Below are 13,313 nucleotides of genomic sequence, written 5' to 3'. Positions count from 1 at the left end.
TTTGTGGATTTTCGCAGCTATATTCTTCATTCACTATGGATGTTTGTTTCTGGATTGGTTTCCTGTGCTTTTTTTTATTATAAAATATGAACATTTCAAATTAGTGTTTGCATTTTCAATCTAGTAAAAAGAATAATTTCCATCGTTGTTATAATTTGCAATGTTATCCATATTTTACTGCTGCTACCGAAGATGTGTGCGTTTTCGAAAAATTAGAATATGATAAAATTTCCTATTTAATATAAATGTGCATTTAAAATGTGTTTTAACTTTCATTCACTAATTTAATATTTCTGGTTTGGCAATGGCTTTCGTAGTACTATCATATATTTCTCTCATTTGATTTGGTTTTTACAGCGATGCTTGGTATTGTATTGGTTCCGTGTGGTTTATTTTCTAATATTTGTTTGTTATTTATAGGTCTACTATGCTAAATATTTCGTATTGTTTTTTGTTTTGTTTTTTTTATTAAGTGCGTAAACAATCCTTAAATGTTAAAGCTTCCTTTCCATTCGAATTGAAACTATAAAATGATACGTGAAAGAAGGTACATATATTTGTCGTATTTCATATCATGCTTCAATATGGCCCAATAAAACTAACGGCAAAGTTGTGCGGCGAACAGATTCATAAATAACAATATTTTTCATTTACTACATTTTCGCATTTTGGCTACCTAATAAATAATTGAACGAAATGTTGTCAGAACATTCTTTATTTTTGTACAAGCCTCTTTCATCGCACCGAGCTTTTCTGCTACTTTTTGTGTGGGTGTGTGTGTGTGGGTGTTTGTATTTGCGATTTCCTTTTTTTAATGAGTGCGCCCCACCAAATGATTTATCGATATTTGCCCCACACGGTTCAACGGGTTTCTACACTTTCTGTTTCTGTGCGCATTTTTCAGTTTTCAACTTTTTGTTCCGCTTAAAAATCCACATCGATACTCATGGCCCCACCGACACGACTGGATAGTGGTCTCATGGCACTAATATTGAAGTTAATCGTTCGTCATATTATGAATTTAAGTTTTCTTATTAACAAATTTGGATACTATAAATAACCATGAAAAAAATGGGATACCAGAAATTCATCCAGGTAGACCACTTGACAAGCTTAGTTAACTAGTTGGTAGGCTACTAACAATAACAGGCGCCAACATTGCATCTTTTGGCCAACTTTTATTCCGCGTGCAACCACTATCCACAGTGCGTTCCACTTTCACCTTTAGTTGGAATACAAAAAACTTTTCACCATAAAATGTGAATATCTACCACGAGCTCGCCACGAAGGGGCAATTATTTTTGACGATACTTCAACGGGTGCCGGGACCGTCGTCGTCGTCATCATGTGTAGTAGTTTTTACCCCACGCAGCAGCGCCGATGGACGAGCAAAAGTTTTCAACAATTATCACGGGGCTTCCTCTCGAGTTTGAGGGTGGAAAATTTTTGGTTAGTGGTTGTAGGATTTCGCGTTTGGATATTATTTTTTTGGGAAATTTTTGTGGAAGAAGTGTAATGAATTTCATGGGTTTGATCCACGTGGATGTGCAGCAATTTGTGGGAACGACATTGATTGGCAGGAAGCTGCCGAGTTTCGGGGAAACTTTTGCATTTAATTGAAAAAGTTCGCTTCGTTGTTGCGGGAAAAGTACAGCCGAAACCGACCAGAATGAACGTATATCAGAGTTGTTTCATTCAAGCCTTCAACAGCACAAAGCCGAGAAGTGCTTCAAAATGTACATATTTGGCTTACATATTTGAAATTAAGCTCTACAAATCTGCTTAAATGCTGAGAACTACTGATGCGTTGACTTTTGCAAACAACGTATTGTCAAAATCTACAAAGCTGCAGCCAATGTTTCAGGAAGCCATTGATTTAATGAGAACATAGAGCAGTTCCAGGCCAACAACAGTTATGGGCAATTGTCCACATTTCTGCTCAAATTCGGCCATTTTGAATCTTACAATTCGTCATTTTTTTAATAAATCGCAGCACGAAAATGCACTTCTAATCGAAATGACGTCTGATGCATCGTTGTAGGGAAACATAAAGTCTTTTTAGGAAAAATATATAAGGGAGAACAGCCCATAATGCACCTCTGCCCACTTATAGAAAAACAACGATAACTTTTCCTCAGATGCATTTTCCGGGTAATGGTTCGTGTTTTTTTTTTCAACTGGAGGTTTCACAAATAATTCTTGATCATAAAATCATATAACGTCCTACTGATTCCTTTAAAAAATAACATTTTGTGCAATACATGACACAGTTGTTAAAATCATCGACTGCAAATTAAGCTTTTAACAGCATATATCACAAAAAAATTGAACGTGTTCACTTTTCGTATATTTTTTAGATATTTGCTTGATGAATCACAGTTCAACATTCTATTGAGACCTTATTTTTGATGTAACATAAAGGAATAATCATTTGAAACACCGCATCCCTTTGCATTATCTACTCGCAGGGTTTATGGTTTGTCTACCATGGGGTGCATTTTACCCCAATGTTGTGGTGCATTTTGGCCATTGGTGTGGTGCGTCTTGCCCCAATATTGTGGTGCATATTGCACCATGCATCAGGCGTTTTGCCCCGTTATCATTTTGGAACCAATTTATAAAATACCTTGAAAATCATGAAAAATCCTCCTTTTGTAGTTCTAAATCACTCGATCTTCGTAGAAAACATGGTAATGAACCATACGTCATTACTTTATTCTTAATTTTAGCTTCCATACAAGCAGGCAAAAGAACGTAAGAATTCCATAAGAATCACTTATGAACTTTAGCCATAAGAAATGAGTGTGAATTTCATTGATTCATTGATATGCCTTATGAAAATCGGAGCAGACTGGAACCAGAAAATGGACGTTGAGGTTAGGGGACCCATGTGTAGACCACTCGTCTTTCAACGCTTGGGAAAATGAAATGGTTAAAGGCGTATAAGAGCTACCTCATGCTACCCGATGTCGACAAAAAAAAAAATAATAAAACGGAGCAGCCTGGAACCGAACCATGGACGTTGAGATTACGGGTCCTGTATTTAGACCACTCACCTGTCAACGCTTATGGGTAAATAGAATGGCTGAAGGCGTATAAGAACTAGGGTATACGTCCCTAACCTCGGTCTAATATGCAGCCATCGATTACGTTTTTAATCATAACTCATCAATGAATTTACCTGCAAACGATATTCTACTGCTAAATGGTATGCTTAGATATGCTTATCATGTCGTTTGCTATCAGAAACCACGAAAAGTTGAAAAACTTACTTTTTTTAAGACAATAACTCACGAGGGAAATGTATGTAATATGGGTCTATTGTCCCCAAATTGGGTCTATTTATGGATGCAACTTCGTCCTATCTTGTTTGATCCTCAAAAAAACGCTCTTGGTAACGTTTTCTGATGTATTTTTTTTTATCACTATCACTGTTAACTTAATGCTCTTCATTCCTCAAAACATTTCTTAGAGAAAATTTTACGAAAACTACATTAAATCACTCAATTTAAAAATTAAAAATTAAAAATTTCGCTTATCGTCTTTTGACCGCAGAATATCTAAATCAGAACATTGTGATGTTCATTATACAGGTTTGGCAGAAAAAATCTCCCTTCCTGTTCGTTCCTTATCATCCAAATGCAAAACAACATTGTTGACGTTACTCTTATTGCTATATGCTGTCAAATGAATTTCATGGGCCATAGTTAGGAACATAGAAAAGAAATGTGTCCCTAAAGTTGGGTCCATGTTTTACTTGTGAAAACGTTGTTAAACAATTAAAATAAACATAAAATATTCAAACAGCAACTGTAAGTTTTACGTCTAGTGTGTATTATCAGGTAATTCCAATCAATAAATGCCATAATCAGGCCATTTGATGATCGTCAGTCAACCTTCCCATCTTAACCTTATAAGTCATGGCGGCTAAAAACTCCGAACATTGTGATATTCTCAACCAGTTTTATTACTTACGAGAGCTGAAAATGTATTGAAATGTTGTGATATAAATTGATTTGTGTGTGGTACACATTTATCAACCATCAGTGATCAATATTTTCCTTATTTTTTGTGTAATATTCCTTAATTAATTATTTATTTGCGTGATAGGCCGAATGAAAGGACTAGACCCACATAACATACCGTAACCCTACCTTATGTTAGACGAAAACCTTTCATAAGTCGCGCTTATGAAATTCATGTCTCGTTTATAAGACGAGCCTTATGAAATTCTTAAGTCTATTTGCCTCAGTGTTCGGAGCTCGTGTACTGACCACTCGTCTTTCAACACTTAAGAAAATGGAATGGCTAAAGCCGTATAAGAGCTGCGTTATGTTAGACGAAAATCTTTCATAAGTCGCGCTTATGAAATTCATATGTTTCGTTCATAAGACGAGCCTTATGAAATTCTTAAGTCTATTTGCCTCAGTGTAGGATCGTGAAGGTTATCAACCTCGAACTAGCCGAGAAGATCGTAGAGCAATACGACGGCAAGCACGAATTCATGTTTGATGGGAAGTCCTACAAGTTACGGATTACGATGGAGGATGGAGCGGTGGAGATCAAGTTTGTTTAGCTACCCAAAGGCGTCACCAACGACCATATTGCTGATTTTCTCGCCGATTACGGAGAAGTTATAAACGTTCGTGACCTATTGTGGGATGACCAACATAGTAATTTTGGTGGTATTGGTATATGGTGGTTACGAAGAACATTCCTTCTCTTGTGATCATTCAGGGCGAAGAAACTGCGGTGGTTTACAAGGGGCCACTTGCACTACCATAAGTTTGCACACATCGGCATTCCATGTGTGCAAAACAAAAAACTGCTGGTGCAGAAGCTCGCAGCAGACCAATCGTACGTAAACGTTACGAAAGGTAAATCAAATAAGCCTACACCGATCAAACCTCCACCGAAACCGACGGATCTACGAAAACCACATTCGGGGCCGTCTAAGGCTTCGTTTGTATCCGGACAACTAGGCACTTCGGGTCTAGTTCCAAATCTCCTTGGTACAAGTGAAAAAAAGCAACCTTTTAAGTTTAAATACAGCATTTAAAAGTGCAAATATTCTTGATTAGTAGTTCAGATTTATGCTATTTTAAAAACCTTTTAAAGTCTGACGAGAAAATCAGAAAGTGTCTGGTTTTAAAAATGAATTTTATGCAGCACTCAATCGTTTTATGAAACTGTTCAGTTAATCAATAATAAACCTTCTCGGTATTTGTTTTATTGATGTCACAACAAAATACTCATTAAATGTGTTTTATCATTATAAAAGCAAATCTAAAACCGTTCGGTTTCAAAGGGGATCAAAAAGCATATATTGATGCGTTATGGTGTCAATGAAGTGTATCACAAAACCTCCCAATGTTTACAAATATAACTAAACAGATGGATCCGCCTAGAGACAGAGAAAAACATAATCGAGTCCCTCGAGTAATAATTCTAGCAATGCTGTCGACGGAAGAGAAAAGGAATACAATTCCAGAACTTTCTGGGAGGTTCCGCAGCTCTGACAAAATCGGTCAACAACAACAGAGCAGCCGACTGAGAGGAGCGAAGTGAATGTGGTTTGCGAAGCACTGGAAGCCGACAAATAAGACGCTTACATTTGATAGAAATACATAGCATATTGTCAATGGCAGCCTTCTCCAGAAATAATATTGAGATGATGATCCGAATAGTGCCAAACTGGGACTGACCGGAAACTTCAGAAACTATCCGTCAGCTGGAAATTGTCTGCCTTCCGAACCATAGAAACGATTTCATTCGGCTAAAGGTTTACCTGTTCCAAAAACTCCAAGCAAGCGCACATAAACTTCATTGCATCATCCGGAAGAAGGAAAATTTTTCGGGAACGATTCAGCTTCCACCTGTTCCAAGTTACGTAGATACACTTCCTGAGTAACTGCTTCCAATAGATGAATCGCCCTTATCAAGGATGTCACGCAACTTGTTGATCCAACGCTGGAGTAGAACATCGTTGCAATGATCGCACAACAAAACCATCGAAAGATAAACAATTTTTGACGTTTAACTTTTTCCAGGCAACTTTGCCACCATTAATGCCGTCATAAAACTAAACGGAATAGGATCAAGCAAAATGGTTTCAGATAAAAACAATTCAGTCTGCAAATTAAAATGTTTTGCATACGTTAGCGATTTCATGAAAGCAAAACAGCTTTTTCACAAATGGCTGTTGGAAAATTTATGTTTATGCCATATTGTTATTGTTCAATTTGCTTTTTTACAATCTTCGTTTTTCAAGATACTTTTCTTTTAAAATAACTTTAGTCTCATCAATTCATGAGCAATGAGCAGTAATAGAGATTACAAAAATCATCAAATTGTCTCGGCTGGGAGCAATGATTAACATAACAAATGAGTATATTTTGATTCCTAAATTAAAAATAATTATTGAAATCAACGTTTTTCGAAGGCGGACTTATTTATTTCGATCTTCCTTAGCACATTTCACATTAGATTTAATTTGTCACCTAAAATAGACCACAATGTGAGTTTCGATAATTTTAGTAATTCTTTCACTTTAATGATGAGGAAATTTATTAGGATTTTTGACAGATTCATTTTTGAACAATGAATTTGAAACAAGATCGGACATTCGTCATAACCTTTTTTCAGCAAGTCATTCTTGAAATGTCTCGATCAGTGTTGGAAAAGTTTACCAAAACTCACTATAACTCGCAAACTTTTCCCTTGGTGAACTTCGTGAAATATTTTCTTCGATATTTTCCAAAGCTGGTATCGATAATACACTCTTTAGTACCTTCTTCAGGGTGGGCCAACTAGATTCTAGTCTTAATGAGGTTTTGGTGGATGTAATAAAGGCAAAGCTATCTTGACCAGGGTTACTAGGGGAGCCACGTACTGTAGCAACACAACCCCCCGCTGTACCTGTTACCAGGCAAAACAAATCCTCCACAGCGCAAGCTGTCATCCAGCTTTCGCCGATTTCCATCCCAATCGGCACCATCACATCACATCATATAGGACTGATGGGAACGAAACGGACAGCTCGCAGACTTCGAACAGCAACCGACGCTCGCGTAGGCAACCGCCAGGCAAGAAAATACGGCACAAAGAAACCACCACCAGCACCGAACACGAACACGTCCAAATTTCCGATGAAGACATGCAACAACAAAGCTGGGTTTAGACTAGGCAAGTCAAATGATCAACTCAGTTGAATTCAATTGGCCTGAAAAGTTGAGCCTGGTTCAACCTTTTTCAATTCAAGTCAGTTGATCAAGTCAGTTGAATGGCATGGTTTACACATTCAATTGTCTTGCCCTGTCTAAGCTCAGCTTAATGGAGTACGTCTTGGTGTGGTCTTCTCAAACTCGGTGCGGGAAATGGTCTCGCTGAATTGGAAAACCCTCGTGACGAACTTCAGTCGACAAGTGTGGCTGCACTGGTTACGCAGCTTGTCACTAAACCAAAAGATGACACTGTTAAACATCTTCTTGTCGTCAAAAATATGGTAAATCGCTGCTCACTTAGCACCAACTGCAGTACACGTAGCGAAATTGGCGGCTGCCATGCGCAGCTATCTTTTCCGTGGATTTTGCGCCAAAATACATATGCAGCAACTGGCACGTAGTATAGAGGATGGTGGTCTCAAGCTGCATCTACCGGCATTGAAATGCAAGGCTAATCTATCGTTTCTTCATCGAATGAATGGACAAGCCAAAGGTGGAGATAGAAAATCCAAATATCAACTGGACCCGTATTCGGAATAATATTTCGATGCGGAATCTGCTGCCTTCTCAAAAGAGTACTCTGTATATGTATGTAAAACAGAAATTGCCACATCGTCTATTGTTTAAAATAAGACGGACTGACGGAAAACAGTGTGAGCACTGTGGAGCAGATGTAGAATCCATACAGCACAAGTTTTTCGACTGTCCTAGAGTGCGTGAATCTTCCGGACTACTACAACGGAGGCTGCTTGTATTGACTAGCTATCAACGCTCACTGCATAGTGGCGAACTGCTGCGACCCTCGTTTGAGTGGATATCGACGACAACAAAAGTGGCGATTTTGAAAATAGTATTCAATTACATTACCTTCATTGATAGTTGTAATGGTAGGATCAATGTAGATGAACTGAATTTCATCCTTGAAGTTGGTGTTTAATACAATTATATAAATAATTTTGCTTAGAAAACAAAATTTTTGACCTTTTAAATTGTTTTCAGAGCAAAAATTAAAAACATACTGCACAAAAAAATTTAAAAAATTTGTTCGAAATTTGTTGTTATACGATAATTTTTAATTACTTTTTGGAAATTTTCTCTGAACAAAAATTACCGTGTATATTTTTCCAAAAAAGACTTTATTATTTTCTTTTGTTTATAGAGAATGGCTTTATTTTTCTCAACAACTTTGTCTCAGACCACGATGGAAAATGACAGGTGGGCAGGAACTCACAGTCTCCCAGTGTTGGTGAGTTCTTTGCCGTTAATGTTCATGAAAAGTTCACTATTTTGCTATACAGAAATTCAAAACAAAAATTTTATCTGCGGATTTGAACAGTTTTTGACCTGTTTCATACTACCGGAAGGTGTATGCTGGTCACAAATGCCGTGCCAAACTGATTTCCTACTCAATTAATCAATCTTTGATGTGAAATTCGCTAATAAACACGAGGCGCATTTCTTATAGCAAACATGCCATAACAAAATGGGCATGGTTCATTTAAGTAAACAAACTAACACTTCTTCCGACTGTTACACCTATGTATTAGCCGTCTCGGTCTCAGACGTCATTCCGATTAGAAGTGTCGTGTTCGTGCTACGATATATATCAAACGCCATTTTAAAAATATTCACAAGATTCAAAATGGCCGAATTGTAGCAGAAATGTGAATGATTGCCCATAACAAACAATTATACAAAGTTTAATTCAAATCGGAGAAGTTCTAGTCTGATCAACTCGTCATTTGGCGTGAAAATGCTCCAAACACACCCACACATCCTCCTCCTCCACTATTGCGGTAGGTACTAGCAATAATCATAAACCGAACTTTGCAATCATATCCGACCCCGCAACGGAAAAGGGAACAAATTAGGTTCGCCGGTTGTCCCGCGAGTAATTTCCTGCAATTATTCGGTGTTACCTAGCTGCCAGTTATAATCGTGCAAGGTTGTGTGATCACCAAGATAGGTAGGGTATACGTCCCTAACCTCGGTCTAATATGCAGCCATCGATTACGTTTTTAATCATAACTCATCAATGAATTTACCTGCAAACGATATTCTACTGCTAAATGGTATGCTTAGATATGCTTATCATGTCGTTTGCTATCAGAAACCACGAAAAGTTGAAAAACTTACTTTTTTTAAGACAATAACTCACGAGGGAAATGTATGTAATATGGGTCTATTGTCCCCAAATTGGGTCTATTTATGGATGCAACTTCGTCCTATCTTGTTTGATCCTCAAAAAAACGCTCTTGGTAACGTTTTCTGATGTATTTTTTTTTATCACTATCACTGTTAACTTAATGCTCTTCATTCCTCAAAACATTTCTTAGAGAAAATTTTACGAAAACTACATTAAATCACTCAATTTAAAAATTAAAAATTAAAAATTTCGCTTATCGTCTTTTGACCGCAGAATATCTAAATCAGAACATTGTGATGTTCATTATACAGGTTTGGCAGAAAAAATCTCCCTTCCTGTTCGTTCCTTATCATCCAAATGCAAAACAACATTGTTGACGTTACTCTTATTGCTATATGCTGTCAAATGAATTTCATGGGCCATAGTTAGGAACATAGAAAAGAAATGTGTCCCTAAAGTTGGGTCCATGTTTTACTTGTGAAAACGTTGTTAAACAATTAAAATAAACATAAAATATTCAAACAGCAACTGTAAGTTTTACGTCTAGTGTGTATTATCAGGTAATTCCAATCAATAAATGCCATAATCAGGCCATTTGATGATCGTCAGTCAACCTTCCCATCTTAACCTTATAAGTCATGGCGGCTAAAAACTCCGAACATTGTGATATTCTCAACCAGTTTTATTACTTACGAGAGCTGAAAATGTATTGAAATGTTGTGATATAAATTGATTTGTGTGTGGTACACATTTATCAACCATCAGTGATCAATATTTTCCTTATTTTTTGTGTAATATTCCTTAATTAATTATTTATTTGCGTGATAGGCCGAATGAAAGGACTAGACCCACATTACATACCGTAACCCTACTTAGCGCTTATTAGTGATCTCGTTTATCATCCCCTGCTTGGTTCGGTTGCCCAACCAACCAGCAGCTCGCGAGGGTTTGGCCTCAGCTTCATAAATCCCATCCCTTGCCTACTAATATCGATTGCCAGCAATAACATTCAGCTTCTGTTCCAAGGACGACCGAGGCAAGGAGCGCTGTGTTGCTATGGAATTTTGTATTGCATTGCAATTTTCATCATGACCGAAACGGACCGGGGCAGCTTGAAAATAAGAAGCTCTAAAAACTCTTAAAATGCGGAAAGCAATGCTGCTGTGAGCTCTGTGAGAAGGTCGTCTCTCGTATTTCCGGGACAATCGTGAAAGACTTTTATTGTTCTGTTGTTTGGTGTGCTGCTTTTGCTTCTTCTGTGCAATGATGACGACGATGACGACGACGAGTGAAAGCAGTCTTTCGGTGCCTTATCGGTCGCTCCATAAACACCATTCTTTTTTTCCCGGGGAAAACCACACCAAATAATATCCCCTCCCTTTGCGTTCTTCCTGCATTTTCGAAGACACGTATACAAGGAGTTTCGCTGCCGATACGGCTTATGAGGCCAAAGATGTTTGTTTTTCGAGGTTGACACAGGCGTCTGAATGGCTTCGACGTGTGCGGGAGAAATCGGTACTTTGCGAAACTGTGACAGTTGAACAAACTTTATGTTGTGGTAGGTGTGATGATGGGATTTTTCATCGTCGAGTCGAATTAAGCCAGATTGAAGAGGGTGACGCCATTCAGATTTCCTTCATTCTTCTAACTAAGACAAATCATAGAAGAAGAAACATTTTCCACCTCTACGGGGCGGATCAAAAATAAGCTTTTAGAAACCCCCTTATCCTTGCGTCTCGATTTTTCTTATATAACTTCCTGTTAAATATTCTAGGACCTTTAAAGTGTTAAAGTGGGTATAATATAGTAAAAAATCATCGGGTGCCTCCCCCGCCCCTTAAGAGTGGAAGTCATTTTGACGTCGAGTTGACGTCCTGTTTTATCCTTCTTACAAAAAAAAAAAAAACCGTTCCGATATTCGTAAACAAAAAATCACGATAAGCTGAACTAATAGTTCTTTCGAATTCATGACTTAGTTCCCATAAACGTGATCGAGTAAATCGAATTTTCATGAATTTCATCATCAGCGTAGGGTTACCATATCAAAAATTTGAAAAGGAGGACATTTCATTTGAGGTTTGGAGACTAAGGAGGACAATGATTCCTTTTCTTAACATTAAATGAGGACAATGAGCATTTATCAAACGTTTTAATAATATGTGCGCTATCACAAAATTCATGAATTGGAAAGGTTCAATTGAGATTTCTCATAACTTTTTCAAAACCAATTCAATTCATCTTCTCGTTATACTTCTGAAAAATGCATCAAACTAGCCTTCATAATTCAATTTTGATACTTGGAAATGATCTAGTCTAGCTGATTTGCATGAAAAATACAGCTTTACAGCCTTAAAACCATCCCAACTTTTATCGTGTGCAAATATCAGGATACATGTCATCGCTGATTGATACCAACATGGAACATCTAAGCAACCTGTTAATGTTACCATTGATTCAGCATAGGACTTTAAGGCCGCTGCCATAGTGGAAGCGAAGAGGCGCGCTTATCGTTCTATACAAAAGAGTTCCTATTATTGATATTATTCCTTACATTCGATTTCACGCTTCGCGTGCCTCTTCGGTCTCAGTATGGCAGCGGCCAACACAAATCAAGCGTAACTATTCAAATCGACGCATCTGCTTCTGTAAACAATCTCTTCAATCGACGATTTGTCTTAACTGCTAACTCACCCACGCAAACAAACACCAGCATCAGGTAGGGGAAACTTTCGCCTACTAGCTAGTGAGCTTGCAGTTACTACAAATCGTCGATTGAAGTGATTGTTTACAAAATCAGATACGTTGACTTGAATAGTTATGCTTGAAATACCTAAAATCCCATAGAACCAGAACGTCAAAATCAAACAAATGATGGATTCAATCTGTGTGGCTGTGTTCAATTGGGTGAATTTTAACTTAAATTTGATAGATAGGAAATTTTCAAATAAACCTGCTATTGTATCAGACCAGGAATCAATGTTGACAAACACCTTCTCGAAAATCACACGATTTTCGAATATTATAATTTATTTTCGAAATACCAAATTTTAGTAAAATAAATTATAATAGTTGAAGATGCTAATTTCAAATAACAGACTAGAGTGGTATTTTTTATACGATAGATGAGGAGTTGATAGTTCCGTTAGAATACGGCAGAGAGTAGAAAGCGAGCAAGGACAACTTTTATTAATGAAGGTACAAATCATGATCATCTCTCATTACCAAACTCCCCCGTTGGAGAGGGATGGTGAGGGGTATCCCCCCCACTATAATGTTCGAAAATCCCTCTGTTGTTGTCCGATTTTCGAGAAATTGTTTGCCAAAATTATTCCTGGTTTGTCTGAAATAAGTCTGGTAGAATCGAGGGGGGCGACACATCTAAATCTCAATTCTAGATATTCAAAAAATCTCACACTAGTGAATCAATCTTCGAAAAAATTTCTTTCAATTTTCGCATCTACTTGCATCGCGCTTCATCTTTTTGTAGGAAATCTTCAGATTCGTCATCAATCTTCTTTCTATCTACTTAGCGTGTGCACAGCTAGCCAAAGCAAAACACAATTTTTCCTGCATCGTAGATAGAATCGTCCCCCTCGGGTAGAATAGCAGCTTTAATTGAAAATGTTCCATCTATCAAATATAAGTAAAAATTCACCAAATGAACCGCAGCCTAAATGTATCGGGTTGACAGCTGTAGTATACTTCTTGTCCCACCATCCAATGGCATTTGCCAGATAAGATAGGGTTGCGACATATTTAAATAAATAAGCTCTACAAACAACGCTCTTTGAAAACAATTTTATGAATATTTTACTGGAAAAAATGCAAGGTTTAAAAAGGAGGACATTTTCGGGCAAAAGGAGGATGTAGAAAAATTATTGAAAAAGGAGGACATGTCCTCCTTTAGGATACCATATGGTAACCCTAGTTCAGCGCGACTAGCG

General features: G+C 37.5%; 1 protein-coding gene and 1 pseudogene across 3 annotated transcripts in view; both read right to left on the bottom strand.

Annotated features, from left to right (window-relative positions):
- The window catches only part of Liprin-gamma, a 354,000-nt gene that overhangs the window by 39,039 nt on the left and 301,648 nt on the right, over window positions 1-13,313 (bottom strand). The window lies entirely within an intron of this gene.
- The window catches only part of LOC135713008 (tigger transposable element-derived protein 2-like), a 77,027-nt pseudogene that overhangs the window by 35,526 nt on the left and 28,188 nt on the right, over window positions 1-13,313 (bottom strand).

The sequence above is a fragment of the Ochlerotatus camptorhynchus genome, unplaced genomic scaffold, assembly GCF_037179485.1.
Source record: "Ochlerotatus camptorhynchus isolate MF236.1 unplaced genomic scaffold, CSIRO-AGI_Acam_v1.1 ptg000530l, whole genome shotgun sequence".
In the NCBI taxonomy this organism is placed as follows: Eukaryota; Metazoa; Arthropoda; class Insecta; order Diptera; family Culicidae; genus Ochlerotatus; species Ochlerotatus camptorhynchus.
Note: the sequence above shows the minus strand (reverse complement) of the source record. Positions and strands in the feature narration are given on the sequence as shown.